Consider the following 16,215-nt stretch of genomic DNA (forward strand, 5'->3'; position numbering starts at 1 on the left):
TCAAATTCAGGTCATCATTCTTGGCAGCAAGCAGCTCTACCCACTGAGCCACCTTGCTGACCCTTATACATGAGACCTTGTCTCTGAGCAACAAACAAAACAAAAAACCTTCTGATCTCAAAGTAAAAAATGGAAACATAATCCAGCTCTTAGATGATACTGGTTTCACATATTTTGTATAATGATATTTAAGTATTTATCTAAGATTGGTGTGGCTATGCCAATCTCAACACCCATTTATCCAAACAACTTAAATAGTACTATTTATAACTAAAGGAATTTACTAAAATCCTTTACTAAAAAGCGGTGCTCAGAACACTTTTTTTAAAGTCTCAACGACTAATTCTATGAGCCTCAGATACCAAAAACCTGCATGCCACCCACGGGTCCATGACACCCACAGACAGTAGCATACCACCCACGGGAGCGGGCCGCTCACGGAAGCGTGCCGCCCACGGGAGCGTGCCATTCACAGGAGCGTGCCGCCCACGGGAGCCTGCCATTCACAGGGGCGTGCCGCCCACGGGAGGTGCCACCCACGGGAATGCGCTGCCCACGGGAGCCTGCCATTCACAGGGGCGTGCCGCCCACGGGAGTGTGCCGGCAGGAGGACAACACTTTACCTAACTGCCAGTTTCTGCGACAAGGCCAAGTTCTTTTTCAACTCTATTCACTAGAAGCTGTAATGTTCTTAGAAGGTGCTATTTTATAATAAGCACTTATGTTAACCTCTAAAATATTTATGTGTGCAACAAGAAATAAATAAGGGAAAAAACAAGAGATCATTAAACGTAAGAGCAAGAAAAATCCAAATTCTCCAGACATACTTGGAAAAGAACTGAACAAAACAAGTAAAAAGGAACCGTTTAATTCTGCCTGCAAAGGCAGTCACCTAACTTGTGTGGTTCATCGCAAACGAATCAACGTGGCCAGAGTCAACGCAGAGCAGTAGCTGCGGGGTCACCCCTCCCACTATCAGGCCCACGGTGCCTTCTGCCAGCCACGAAGGTTCACGAGAGCACTGCTGTGTTGTCTCACCCTGTACTGAGGAGGGACAGTTTGGCAGCCAAATCTCAATTACTCAGGGGGAACAGCTGGTACCGTGAGAAAATACTGGAAGGAAAACACAAATTCCTGTGCAGAGCCAGGCCACTGAGAAGCGCGAACCTCCATGCCTGGAAGCTGGGGTGCAACGCAGGCAGTTCTTGTGGCTGTCGTATTGGGCACTTGACAGAGAAAAAGCACAGATGTAAGAGGTTGAACTATAATCTAAATAATCACTATTTTATTGGGTTTTCTGTTAAACCAGGCCAAGAAATTATCATTAAAAAAATTCCCCAGGACTAGGAAAGTCAACAAGGCCTCCAGAAGCATATGCGAAAGCCCCACTGAAGATCCCCTTCCCGTATGAAAGGGTTCCTTCCTTCCTTCCTTCCTTCCTTCCTTCCTTCCTTCCTTCCTTCCTTCCTCCCTTCCTTCCTTCCTTCCCTCCTTCATAAACAGGACCTTGCTGTGCAGCACAGCATAGCCTGAAACTAACTCATGGCGATCATCCTGTCCCAGCCTCTGGAGTGCAGATAGGTCAGCACCATCATACCCAGCTAGACAAGAAATACCTTCCACTGAAGGGAAACTCATGTATCAGCTAGCATGAACAAAATTGCAGTCATTGGCTGCAGAGATGGCTCCTTTGTAAAGAGCACTTGTGTCTCTCTTAAAAGCCTAGGGGTTTGGCTCCTGGCACTCACTAGGTAACTTATAGCCTTTGTAACTCCTGCTCCCAAGGAATTTAGTGCCCTCTTCTGGCTTCCTTGGGCACTGCATGCATGTGGTGCATATACACAACACTCATACACATAAAATAAAAATAAACCCTTTAAAATTAAAATCACCACAACAATAGACAAAACAAACAGACTTCAAATTCTCAGGGCCTGCATCTGAAAGTTCACATTGAGTGTCCACAGGTGAGTTTAAGGAGAAACGGGGCCTTTCTGCGTTCCACAGGTCAGGTCAATAGCTCTTATGCAGAGTTTGTTTCCCCAAAGGTCATTTGATGATGTTTGCTTTTGGTCATCATCCCTGGGTGGTTGCTCTGGGATCTGGTGGACACAGGCTAGTACTGCTGTTAAACATCCCACACTCTCTCATCTCCCTGAACAGGGAACAGAGACAGAGGGATGCCTATGTACACACACATACACACACAAATACCTTATAAATCTTCAACCGTCTGCTTAACTCTTTAATGAAGTTTCGTGATATCTCTTTAAATGTCTTATTACTACACATGAGGTGTTATTGTTATTACAAATGCTGTCTTTTTTTTTTTTTTTTTCGAGACAGGGTTTCTCTGTATTGTTTTGGAGCCTGTCCTGGAACTCACTCGGTAGACCAGGCTGGTCTCGAACTCACAGTGATCCGCCTGTCTCTGCCTCCCAAGTGCTGGGATTAAAGGCGTGCGCCACCACCACCCCGCTCAAAGGCTGTCTTTTTGAAATGTACATTTTCCTGGTTGTTTCTAGTTATAGAATTGTAGTTGACTTGCTTTTATTTACCATAGATTTCAAAAGTCTGACCTCATTAATCTAGCATTTTACTTGTCATTATTTTTGGATTTACCTACATGGGAAATCTTAATTGTCCATGAATAACACCAGTTATTTGCTTGGTTATGATCTATTTTTTATTGCCTCTGCTTTGTTCTTCAGTAAATGGTTGAATACAATGTTTATTTTCCAGCCCAAGCCTGTATTTTAGGGGGCTGCCTCTAACACCTCACCAGACAGAGCAATATTTGCTCTGTCATAATTGCTCCTTCATAATTGCTCTTTGAATGTTTCTAAACGGCTGCCTGACAAGATAATTCTTTTTCTTAACCTATTCATCAATGTTTTGGGGGAGCTATTTTTTTCACGTGTATGGGTGTTTTGCCTGCATGTATGTTTGCACACCCACATGCATGCTTGGTGCCTGTGGAAGCCAGAAGAGGGGTCACATCCTTCAGGTCTCCTGGGACTGGAGTGACAGTTGATTGTGAGCCACCATGCAGGTTCCAGGAACAGGACCCAGGTCCTCTGGAAGGGCAGTCAGTGCTCTGAACCTCTGAGCCATCTCTCCAGCCCCAGGAGCTAATATTTATATTAGACCAAATCTTCCTACTCATGAATAAAGTATGGCTTTCCACTTATCTGGGTCTTTAGTAATGTCTTTTTAATAATTCATGTTTTGTTCCATTAAGGTCTTGTGTAGCTTCTCTTTGCATCATTCCTACATGTTATCTGTGTGATGTGATAGTATCTGGTAAACTTTAAGTGATTAGCACTATAGTTTTTAAACTGCTTTCTTTCTTTGTTTTTTTTTTTTGTTTTGTTTGTTTGTTTGTTTGGTTTTACGATACAGGGTTTCTCTGTATTGTTTTGGAGGCTGTCAGTCCAGCCCGGCCTCAAACTCACAGAAATCCGCCTGCCTCTGCCTCCCGAGTGCTGGGATTAAAGGCGTGCGCCACCACCGCCTGGCAACTGCTTTCTTTTTGACCCACTATAATTTTTCCTAGTTTCTTCTATCAGCTGTGTATTTGAGCTTTAAGCATGGTGACTGAACCCAGGGTTTCACGCATGCTAGGCAAGCACTCTACCAACGCAGCCACATTCCAGACCAAAGTCTTTTAAGCTCTTAAGAGAGCTTGACTATCAGCAGACAACCCCCTTTGGGGACTCCATGCAGCAGTCCACTTACCTCTCCTGAAGGGTCACTTTCTCCTCACTCCTGAGAGAGGCACTGATTCCTCCCTGCTTATCAAATACCCAATCCTGATTGACCAACATCCCATCACTTAACCCCGCCCCTAGTTCAAACCGTCCAGCTTCTATGGCCAGACAGAACTGCGCAACTGGGCTTTTCTAGATTCTAAAGGAATTCCCCTTTTCTTCAGATGAAACTCTCTGCTGCTTTTCCACACCCACATATTTTCCCATTTGGTACACGATGTCTCTAACCTTGGCAACCAGAGGACTGGAAACCTAAAACCAGTCTCAATTTCATTTCTGGAGTAACTGCTTAACAGAGACACACAAGCTCAGGGAAGGAGAGAAAGTTCAGAAAGATAGCGACGGGGTCTGTAGAACCACCCCAGGCACTGCAGTCGAAAAACACCATCAGGATTTCCAAAACATCCGAGAAGGCTGAAGAAAGAGGCTCTAGGTCGAGCTTCTAATAACAAAGGTCCTGGGGCTCCATGAGCCACCTCGCCTAGACCAGGGCAGAGGCAGCCTGGGTCATTCTGTTCAGACATCTGTGTCTGACTCAGAGCTGGTACTCAGTATGCAAAGGAATGAATGAATGGGTTACATATGACTGGCAAATGATGTCACTTCCTTTTCTCTGAACTGGACCTGAAACCACATTCTCTGGCCAGAGTCTTAAATTCCTCCACCTTCTGCCTCCTGACTACACCATCTCAGGTAGGCATGCCCAGGACTTTTCTGGGTTTTGCACCAAAATTTCTATATCACAGGAAGCTCACCCCCTACCTCGTTTTCAGATTCCCAGTCTCTCCCACTCACATCTAGAGAAGCAGAAGCTGAAGGGGAGAGGAGAGAGTTAACCAAAACTAAAGATTAAACCTATTATTTTGTAAGGTAATCAAATACACAAACTCAGAAACTCAGCATAGGTAAATAATTCTTCTTCGAATACAGATGTCAATGTATTTGTTATAAAATATAACACACACACACAGAGAGAGAGAGACAGAGAGAGACAGAGACAGAGACAGAGACAGAGACAGAGACAGGGAGAAAGCTCCATGGGCAAAGGCACCTGCCACCAAGTCTGAAAACCTGAGTTAGAAAAACATGGTGAAAGGAGAAAAGAGTTAGGGTTTTTCTGAACTCTACTAGAGCACCTTAGTACATGTGTAAACGTGCGCACAGGAGCACACACAACAAATAAACAAGATTACAGCAGGAAGCTGAGGAAGGAGGATCACACAGCCCACGACGCCACTTCCTGTGTTTTAGGCATCCTGGAGGCAGTTTGTTTACAGGATTCTGGTCAGCCTCTTTTCACACGTCCCAGATAAGACTCCAGCCTTTACAGTCCTCCGCTGCAGTCCTGCCTCCTCAGCAACTCCTACACGGGGCACAAGGTCTTCCATCTTAAACTGTAACCATCACCAAGATGCTGGGCCTCAGTGCCCTAGACCAATGGTCCCTTCACTTTGTCTCCTTTCACACGGAGCTAGGACCCTGTGAAGGAATAGGCTGCACTCGGGTTCAGTTTCTTCCGCTTTGACCACTCCTTGGCATGACTCCACCTGGACCCCCACCCCCACAGCGCCGCTCAGCGCTGCCTCACACTGAACCCGCATCCCCACAGCGACCCCCACCCCCACAGCGCCACTCAGTGCCCCCTCACACTGGCATCCAGAGCAGAAGGAAAAGCCAATGATGATGAAACTCTTTATTATGCAAAATTCTAATTTCTTTCTTTCCTTCATTCATGTTGTATTCGAGACAGGTTTCTCTGTGTAACTTTGGAGGCTGTCCTGGAACTCGCTCTGTAGACCAGGCTGGCCTCAAACTCACAGAAATCCACCTGCCTCTGCTCCCGAGTGCTGAGATCAAAGGTATGGACCACCACCACAGCGGGTCACCACCACCACCCGGCTGTCTAATAATTTTCTTATCATAGACTTAGGCGTCCATGCTGACTTTTTTTAATGTTGCGCTGAATACTACTTGTCTTGATGACTGAATTTTTGAGGTCTCTCCTGTCTTACAAACGGTGTTGGGACGTGAATACCTACATTTCCTCACCCTACCCAGTCTTGATGACACTGCCCAGGGCTCCATCCCATCCAAGGGTTCTTAGAAGTTCTCACTGATACTCAGCAGTCTTTGTTCTGAGTATGCACCCACAGGAAATGAGCTTAGCAAATGATATGAGCGCTGGAGCTGGAGAGACGGCTCAGTGGTTGGGAGCACCCATTGCTCTTCCAGAGGACCTGGGTTCAGTTCCCAGCACCCACATGGACACTCACAAGCATCCGTGACTCCAGTTCTGCCCTCTTCTGCACATGGTACACAGAGGCACTCACGTGCAAAACACTCACACCCATAAAACAAACTTTAAAACACTTTTAGAAGACATTTGCCTCCCCACTGCACTGCATCCATATTTTAAACAAGATATAAAAAGATGTCAAAGGATGGGGAGATAAACTGTTTTAGTCTCATAACATATGTGTGTATATCACAGTGAATATAACATTCATGTGTGGTATATAGCATACATATAGCATTGAGTATATATATGTGTGTGTGTGTGTGTGTGCATAAAGCATTGACTGTGTGTGTGTGTGCATATATACCATTGAATAGGAGTCAGCCTTAAAAAGAGAAATGCCAATTCTGCCACTCGCCACATGGGAGTTAGAGGATATAATGTGAAGTAAAGTTAAGAAAAACAAAGGGAAAAGTCTGCATGGCCTCATTTATACGCAGAATCTAATTTTTAAAAAAAGTCACAAATGCCGGGCATTGGTGGAGCACACCTTTGATCCCAGCATTCAGGAGGCAGAGGCAGGCGGATCTCTGTGAGTTCCAGGCCAGCTTGGGCTACATGGTGAGTTCCAGGACAGCCTCCAAAGCCACAGAGAAAACCTGTCTTGAGAGAGGAAAAGAAAAGTCGCATATATGGAGGTGGAGATGACAGTGGTTACCAGGACCAAGGGTGAGACAGGAAACGGGGAGATACTCCGTCAAGGATACAAAGTCACAAACAGACAGGGTGAGCAAGGAAAGGCTGAACGGCAGTCTGACAACTATCCTTCTCAGGTTTTTTTGCTCAAAGTGTTTTGTGCTGAAAATCTTTGATGAAAGTGTATTATATTTAGGATTTCTACTAATGAGTGGATTTAGAACTACTGTTGCCACAGAGGGAGACATCGGCAGGTAGGTTAAACAATGACCTGTCTGTCTGTCCAACTATGCAAGTATTCTACTGTGTAACTATCTTAACAGGCATGTGCTTTAAATATACACCAGAACATTTAAATTAAGTCTTCATGCGCCTGCTCTGCCACATCAGATACTGTTAATTTCTCTTTAAAACTCTTTTCCTCCATGACTCCTCTCCACTGTTCCTACCCAAGCCATCTCTGGCCATCCTACCCTCCCCAGAACACTCTCTGGCCTGCTGCCTAAATTCTCCCTAAATGACTCATTCATCCCCTGGCCTCTGACTTTAAGCTGTACATATCTATATTTGATCAAAATGAACTTGCAGAAGTTCAGGTTGATGCTTGAAATTCTCTTAATTCAACCCTTTCGGTGACAGCTCTTCTCCCACTGCAAGTCCCAAATAGTTTGCACAAGGCTACTCATCTCATGGTCTGGTGTCTGTCCTCATGTCTGTCCTCATCTGTATCAATACACACACACACACACACACACACACACACACACACAACCTTAAACCTCAACAAGTTGTCTTCCATGAGTGTCTGCCTTGATTACACTTTTCCAACCATCTGCACAGCAAAACCCTTCTCAACTTGGCCCAGCTGAACTCCACCTACTGTGCAAATCTTCCCTGGAAAGGACCACATGGGCATGGTGGGTAACTCCTATGTAAGTCCTCCATTGCAGACAAGCTTCCAGTCAGTCACTTAACTCACTCCTCTGGCATCTAGCATTAGCCAGAACAGGTAACAACAAAATGTGGCTAACTTTGGTTACACTTTTGAAACTGTTTCACGGAATGTCAAGCGCCTCCCAACCATCTTGTGTCCAAAATACAAAATGTTCCCATTAGCCACACAGCAACCAGTGTGACCGGTTAGCTTCCTTAGGGCTTATTTAATCTGTTACTTGTCCTGCCTTCTCACCTCCATGGAGGCAGCGTGAAAACAAATGTACTATCTCAGCAACTAGGGCAGTCCCATGTTCAGCCTATCCTGCCAGGGGAAGAAAGCAGCATGCAAACTCGGAACTTCCCTGGACCCAAGAAGCTGTAGGGAAGTAAGAACATGAAGTACTTGAGAACGAAAGAGTTGCAAGATTCTGAACAAAATGCAACACAGACACCGCACAGAACTCTGTGCACTTACCCTAAATGTCACAGAACACCTCTTTCCCTCCATTTGTGGCCAGAACCCATAGACTATCTAATACAATAAACTTATCTTTCCTCCCCTGGCTGTGGGCATTTTAAATATAAGGTATACTTCAAATACCGCCCCTTCTCGTTAGCCAAAGAAGGGTGTGCAATAATCATCTCGTGGCTCCCGGTTGGTGACTCTACAGATGTGAATTAAAGCATAGTCTAGAAGGCCACTGACTGGGACAAAATAATAAATACTAATTTGGGATGTTACTAGCCATGATTATTATTGGTGACAAAGCAGGTACTAAAAATTATTTGGCTTCACAAGCAACACATCTCATTCATAAAAATAATACTGGCCACAGATGACAGATAAATGGTCCCAATTATAAAATGACACAAAAGTAGAAGGCATATTTTATACAGTTCTTTGATGGAACTCCTCTGCTTTGCATGTGTCCCATCCAAACTTCCCATGTTGCCAAGGTTAGAGACGTAGCAAGCGGAGGGTTGACACACCAAGCTTGGTGACACAGACCTGGAATGAATGGGAAGCTGAGGCACAAGAACCGAAAGCTCAAGACCTGACTGAACTCAGTGAGTTCAAGGCCAGCCTGGGCACCTTGGTGAAATCATCTCCAAAAGCAGAAACAGCTAGAGCTGTGGCTCAGTGGTAGAGCACCTGCTTGGCATGTGTGAGGCTCCAAATTCGATGTCAGTACAACAAACAAGCAAACAAAAAAAGTGGGGATTTCAAGAAGTGATGTTGTGGGATAATCTTTTTGTACACTGTGAAGATGTGTCACTGGGATTGGTCTAATAAAAAGCTGAACAGCCAATAGCTGGGCCGGATTTTTGTGGCAGAGAGGACGCTCATGAGTAGAGTAGCCCAGGAGCCATGAAACTCCTATTGCTAGGAGTGGCCTGCTCCATCTTAACCAAAGTTAAATTTTTGCTGGGACAAACTTTTTGTACCTATCCCAAGTACTAAGTGTATCTCCTACTTGTGTGCACTACGCATTATCCAATTCCAAATATCTCTGTGTTCCCCAACATTTTGTCTCTACCTCTGTGTGGTTGTCTCCACTCAGAAAGCTCCCCAGCTCCTCTCAGCATTATGTTGAAAGTCTGTATCTTTCAAGCTCTCTTCCATCGCTTGTCCTGGTCCCCAAACTGCATCTTGTCCTGCTTCACTGCAGTTATTAGCGTCTTTGGGCATTTGTTTTATGCTACGCAGGGGTTAGTCCAGGATGCAGACAGGCTCTCACCTGCCGTCAGTTGTGTGGTAGGCAGGCGTCAGAGCTCCTGAGCAGATGACACATGACTACACAGTTGCCGTAGACAGACACACAGGGAACGTCCATCTGTCCCTTTGCAACTGACACTGAAGCAAGATTGGTGGCGTGATAGGATATCACACTTGGAACCTGGAGACAGCGTTTGTGACTGTTCTGCACTGTGTGAAATAACCACAGCGTTGTTTCAGGGGACTTACAATATGATTCTAAGAGGCTGGGCATGATCCTAGGCAGAACCTCCTGTATGCTGGCAAGACCCCGCACTTTAAATAGGAAGACAATGTCTGCAGCCAAGCTCAACAAATATCCTTTAGCCTTAAGTAAAAGAGTCAACCAATTCTCAGTATATTTCGATACAAATGTACCCACTGTGCTGACTCTGAGTAAGTTATTTCTAAAGCTCTTAGAATTTATGTACGGAATCGTCATTCATCCAATTTCAAACCCAGTTTTCCATATGTGGGATAGTTCCAATATAGATTCAAAAGTGCATAAAAAATTTTGTTTTAGACAAGATCTCTCTACATAGCCCTGGCTATCCTGGAACTCTCTGTGTAGACCAGGGTAGCCTCAAACTCAAAGAGATGTGCCTGCTTCTGTCTCCCATGTGCTGGGATTAAAGGCATGTGTCACCATGCCTAGCAAAAGTGTATAAAATTTAAAGCAATTTTTCCCAAATAGGACAGCAGTTTGATATCCTCTGAACTACTACCATCTTGCATGTGGTGGTGTCAATTAAAAATACAATCACCCACAAACAATCACTATTCACTTGCTTTGTTGGGAAAAGCCACAGGCAAATAGTTGCTCCATTCATAAATTACAAAGCTTTAATTTCCTTGGCAGACAAAAAAACAGGCCAAACAGCTTGGTTCAGGCAAGATTTCAAATTTTAATGCTTTGGTAAAACCTGAGCTCAAAGACCAAATCTCATCCTTAGGGTACACCCAGGAAGAAGCGGCGGGGCCTTGTCTGTTCGCGCTGTTGTTCCGGGTATCTAAACCATCTGATGTGGAGTGCGGAGGAACTGGATGCGTTTTCATGAGACAGCAGTCAGCAAGAACCACATTGTTTCTCAAGGCTGGGTAACACACACTTGTACAGCCAGCACTTGCCAGGCTGAGGCTGGAGAACAGCAAGTTCAAGGCCAGCCTGGGCTGGCAATATACTGATACTTTCTTTAAAGTAAACAAACAAACAACCCTGAATGCCTAAGAGAACAGCTCAATATTTAGTGGATTTGAAGCTAGGCTTTACTTGAATTAACATGTCCACCAGGCAAATACATTTGATCAGTTACACAGACTTTCTAGACTGGCCCTTCAGCAAGACAGCTCAGTTTTCAAACTAAAAAGTCATACATATAAGGAGGATATAAAGCTTCTAAAATTCCTTTCAGTATAGTTTTTTTTTCTAATTATGAAGCCGCCTTAGTTATGAGAGACTCTGAAATGGACAAAATAACAGAGAAAATAAAATTTAAAAGTCCCCATCTGCTTCATCTGGTCACCCTTGATACTCTCACCTGTCTGATTCTTTAAGATTCTCTGACATTCCTGAAAACAACCCAGGTTAACGAGAGACTTATTTAGGCTGTTTACGGATAGCCTCGGCAGAGAGTAATTGCATCACTTCCCACGGGGACAGCTTTGTGCTATGTATAACTTCCCAGTTCCCACCACAACAGTTTAATAGGTTCCCCAGGCCTTAAGTACAACTTCATGGCTATGTGTCATATTAAAATAGCATGGCATTGGGGTTAAAGCAGAGCATAAGGCAGGCAGGAAGCTTTTATTGAGGTTTCAGTAGTCAACCCCGTCGAGGTTGTGCATGTAACTTTTTACTACTTTGGGTTTTCCTAATCAGAAGAGAAGTTTGGTCAGCAGAGGACGATGCAAGTACACGCTTTCACTCCGAGTTCTGTCAGGAAGTTATGATGACCATTCAGGGGCTTTGGTGAGCCCTCCTAACACCTAGAGATATGTGAGCAGGAGGTCTGTCAAGTACCTGTCCTTTAAACAAGAAGAACTGACTTTAAAAACTGCTTTTCAGTCAAGGATGGCGGTACACGCCTGTAATTATAGCCCTAGAGGGGCAGAGGCAGGAGGATTAGGAGCTCAAGAATGGCCCAGGCTCCAGGAAACTCGATGGCAAACAAAAACTACTTTTGAAAGCTTCAAGAAAAATAGTTTGGGTTTGTTTTTAAGACCACAGATGTATAAAGGCAAAGGAAGTTAAAAAAAAAAAAAAGCAGGAGCCTTCACAGGTGGACGAAAGCTCTGGTTCCCACTCATGAAGCTGGGTCATTAAAGGACGTCATTTACAGTCATTTACTCCGAAACACACCACGCCTTGGAAGACATCCAAGCCTTGGAAGACATCTAAACAGCAGGCGTTTTCAATTGCTGAAAAACTGAGGTGACAGATACAGATCAAAAACACTGATGGGCCTGGGCCAGTGGCTCATGCCAGTAATTTTAGGACATGGGGAGCTGAGGCAAGTGGGTTTGGAGAACTCAAGGACAATCTTACAAGTCAGTCTGGGCTATAGTGAGATGCTGTCTTAAAATAGAAAGGACGGAAGGAAGGAAGGAAGGAAGGAAGGAAGGAAGGAAGGAAGGAAGGAAGGAAGGCAGGCAGGCAGGCAGGAAGGAAGGAAGGAAGGAAGGAAGGAAGGAAGGGTACTACACTCTTCACCTGAAGTGGTCACTGCAGAAGACACAATCTTGAGTATGTGGTGAATCTGATATCAAGAACTTAATTCTTCCAATGGGCACAACCAGAGACATGGTTTCTCGGTGTAGCCCTACCTGTCATAGAACTCGCTCTGTAGAACACGATGGCCTTGAACTTACAGAGATCCATCTGCCTCTTGCCTCTCCAGTGTTGGGATTAAATGTGTGCACCACCACTGCCCTGCTAAAACTAAGGTCTTTTGCTCTTGAATTGCTTTTGTTTCCTGGCATTAAATGGCCAGATAAAGAAAAAGTGGATCTGCATGCAGACCATCAAATGAGCATAAATACAGAACAAGGTACAAAGAGCACAAGGGTGTAATTTTACCTGAAAAGAAATGATTCATGAACACACACACACACCACAGTCTTTTTCTTTCAAGTGTGACACAAAAAGAAGAAATTATTCCCCAAAGCGAAGAACTGAACAGGGAGGGGGGAGATCAGAGTAAATGAAACCAATTGCAGAGGTTCCCATTCTGAAGAGAAGGGAAAGGGGAGGGGCATTAGGGCAGGAAAGCAGAAATAATGATACCACCAAACATCACTTCTGAAGGACAGCTTGGAGAAAGAACATCCATCACACAAAAATAAGTGAAGAGGGAGGAAGGAAGCAAAATACACATTTTTTTAAGCAAACAGACTGTTGTTGAGCACACAATGTGTAAAAGACTGGGAGCAGCAAGCTTTGGCGATCTCTAGAGAATGGACTCATGGGGCGGGGGTGGAAGGTGGAGGGAGAGTTGGGTCTCTATCTACTATGCAAGCACTAAACCCAGGAACTTGTCGGAGGCTTTGGATTTTAAAATGAAAAGTATGAAGTGAAACCCTGTGCTAAGGGGCAAGGCAGCTGCCCCAGCTTGTTAAAGGTGGGGGATGCTCCTGTAGGTAGGATGTCAAGTCTGAGGGGTAAAGAGAGGTCAGCTAGGGCATAGCAACACTAGTAGCGCTTCTTGCTCCTGAGATTTAAGAAAAACAAAAGTGCTTTGAGTATAGGAAGAGCCCTTACTGCGGTACACTTGTCCTGCAGGCTTCTTCCCAGGGCGGGCTGTCCTTGGGCTCTGTCCAGGCAGCCTTTCCACCGAGGTAACAGAAAAACAAAACAAAGCAAAACCAAGTACCAGTCCAGAACTTGGCTCCATCCAGAGCAGCCAACTGGATTAACAAGCAGGCGTTTGAGTCCAGTAACCAGTTTAATTTAAACAATCTTTGTCCCTCTCCAAGAAAGAACCAGACTTGGATTTAAAAGTGCCACAAGTCTGGAGGTGCTGTGAGTGGGTCCCCAAAAAACTCAGAAAGGACCAAGGGTGGAAGACAGGAAACGAACCCTTTCGTGCATTAACCAGGGGACAGCTCCCCCAGCGTCCCCTGGTTAATGGGTTAATGAGTCCATGGGGGAAAGGTCAGAATAGGAGGGAATGGGCAGGGTCTCAGTTTACTCACGCCGGGCGGTCGCCGGCTCATCCTACCCAACAGTGGCCCAGAATCTCGCCTGTCCTCGACGGAGACCTCCAGAAACCCGGACGGACACAAACACTGGAAAGAACGGACATCAGGAGGCAGCCTCTCCGACCTGCAGAGGTGGCCCCAGCTGCTAGCCAGGTTACCTGCGCCAGCAAGTCCAACAGGTTCACGGACGCTGGTACCCGCCCAGCGCAAAGGGCATCGCCCCTTCCAGTGACCAAAGAGTAGGGCTCGGAAAAGATGCCAATAGCCCCCAGACCACAATACTGAGACAAGGCCATGATGGATCCCAAGACCCTAATAGGAAGGTTACTTCCGCTTCTGCAGGCAGAACGGACCAGCTAAGGCTCAGAAACCCACCCAGAACCCGGTCCCCGCCCCGTGCCCGCCACGCCTACTTTTCCGGAGGAAGGAAGGAACCTCCCCCCCAACCACACACACCGGGCTAGAGGAACTGGTTTAGGTTAGCGAGTACTGACAAGCTAAAGTTCAAATGTCGCCAAAAACAAAGTACAACATAAAACCTGTAGAAAAAGCCATTTAAGCTGAGTGTGGTGGCATCCGCCCAGACCCTTTTTTTTTGGGGGGGGGATTGCCAAGGAGGGAAGATCACGAATTGTGGGCCATGATATGACCCAGTCAAAAAAGAAAAACCCATTTTTACCAGGTCATTCAACACAAAGGTTACAAGTAAAATAACTTGACCAAAAAGAAAAGTTCCTGTAAGGAAAACATTCAGAATTCACTTACAGCTAGGCAGTGGCGGTGAGACACAGCGAGTTAGAGAGAGGCTCCCCCATCCTCAATTATTGCTCAGGCCTTTTCAAGTCTAACTAGAATTTGAATTCTTTTATAGAGAATCCTGCAGAAAATTGCCCAACTCTGTTCTAGGAACTCAAGTTCAAGGCACCTGCCAGGGCTAGCTTAGCTTCTGTTAAACTGCCTGCCTGCCTGTGCAAAACTCCCCTTCTGACTGCTTACTTGCCAAACCCCTACCCCCCACCCCCACCCCCACCCTGAGTGAGATGCTTGGACATGGTTTCTGCCTTCAATGCCCTGCTAGGGACATTGGGAGCTACACTTAGGTCCTGAATACCAAGTGTAGTCCCAGCTGCCTGGAATAAAGACTTTTCAACTGGGAGTTCTAGGTCAGTCTGGTCTACACAGTGAGTTCAAGGCTGGCCAGGCCTACACAGAGAGCCTTGTCTCAGAAAACCAAAGCATAAAAATAGATACTAATTTGCTTACAAACCAAGGTTGTTTGTGATACGGGAGAGCTGAGCCTTTTGTTTGTTCAGAACCTTTTTAAAACTCATCATTCTTCTATCTAGAATCTCTTTGTAGAGGTTTTAGATTTTAGACCATCCCCATTGGTCAAGGCCTGACTTAGGTAACCCCCTGCTGGCCCCACCCCTTTAGTGTAAGGACAAATTTCAAAGGTTAACTCGGAGGGATTTATTAGTGCCCTTGAATTTACTTCCAGCACTCCAGAATTTACTGTGAACACCAGTGGCCTTTGTTCTATTGCATTCCTTTGTTAAATGTTCAAGCGAACTTGCCCTCCCACACCAATCCTGACCGGGTTAAGAGAAAACATCTTGAAATCTTCATAGTTCTACCCATCTTAAGTGGATGAGAAAGAGTAGCAGGATCGGGCCTACTTTAAGGCATGAATGGATGGATGGGTGGATGAATGGATTAAATAGATTTTGATTGATAAATAGATGGATGATAGATAATAGATAGATAGACATTGCTAGGGAAAGTGTTGTCATTTGTCAACAACACTAAAGTGCTTTGGGAAATAACCTACGCACTTAGCTCTGCTCTTAAAAGTGAAACTGGAGGCAGTGAGTAAACTCAGTCGAGCACGCACACAATTCCTAAAAAGATTCCTATCATCAACTTTTCAAAAACTGGTAGTTCAGACAGTTCAACTCCAGGAAACGAGTAACCCTCAAAATGTTTACGAAAGGCTTTTGTGGTTCGACCAGCCAAGTTAATCTTCAGTTTCCCCCTGGGGTTTACGGGTGTTCCCTCCTGTTCCGGGGTGCACAAGGGTCGTTAAGGGCTACATTCCCACGGGTCCCATCGCGTGAACACACTTGGCCACCTCGGGCCTGGGGCTGTCACCCCCTGCGGACGCCCTGCTGGGACCCGCACAGTAGGAAGAGGCGAAGCGAAGCAGGCCGGCGCACAGGACTGCGAGTGCTGCACCCAGGCCAGTGCCCAGCGGACCAAGCCGGCAGAGAAACTGCAGTCCTACAAGCCCTCCCGGGCTCCGCCCGTCACCCACTGTGTGCAGGCGAGCGGCTCGCTGCTGCCTCCGGGGCCGAGCCAGTATGCTCACAGCGGGGGGTAAAAGAAGACTCGGCGTCTCGGCCTCGCGCAGCGCCGCAAGTTGCTCGTGTGGCACGCGGGTTACACCGCGCAGGTCACGTACCCGTTTTGCCCTAAGTGGTAGCTGGGGTGGCTCAGATCTCAGAGACTTCACTCTGCCGACGTCGGGTCTGCGCAGGCCAAGATGGAGACACACGGAAACCGAAACCAGGAGAGGCGGACGTGGCAAGCGCCGCCTGGGCTGGGCCTTGAGAACGCATTAAGGATTC

The 16,215-nt window shown here is 45.9% G+C and overlaps 1 protein-coding gene across 5 annotated transcripts in view; it reads right to left on the reverse strand.

Moving 5' to 3' along the window:
• Positions 1-16,215, reverse strand: part of Cflar (CASP8 and FADD like apoptosis regulator) — a 76,974-nt gene extending 60,759 nt beyond the window's left edge. For 4 of the 5 annotated variants that reach the window (XR_001196514.3, XR_002382820.2, XM_013113730.3 and 1 more), the window contains exon 1: positions 16,050-16,215. The gene's annotated coding sequence lies outside the window, so the exon portion shown is untranslated. Of the gene's footprint in view, positions 1-13,585; positions 13,913-16,049 lie in introns of those variants that run through there. The other variant, XM_013113732.3, reaches the window with a different exon arrangement.

The sequence above is a fragment of the Mesocricetus auratus genome, unplaced genomic scaffold, assembly GCF_017639785.1.
Source record: "Mesocricetus auratus isolate SY011 unplaced genomic scaffold, BCM_Maur_2.0 Super-Scaffold_100010, whole genome shotgun sequence".
NCBI classification, from domain to species: Eukaryota; Metazoa; Chordata; class Mammalia; order Rodentia; family Cricetidae; genus Mesocricetus; species Mesocricetus auratus.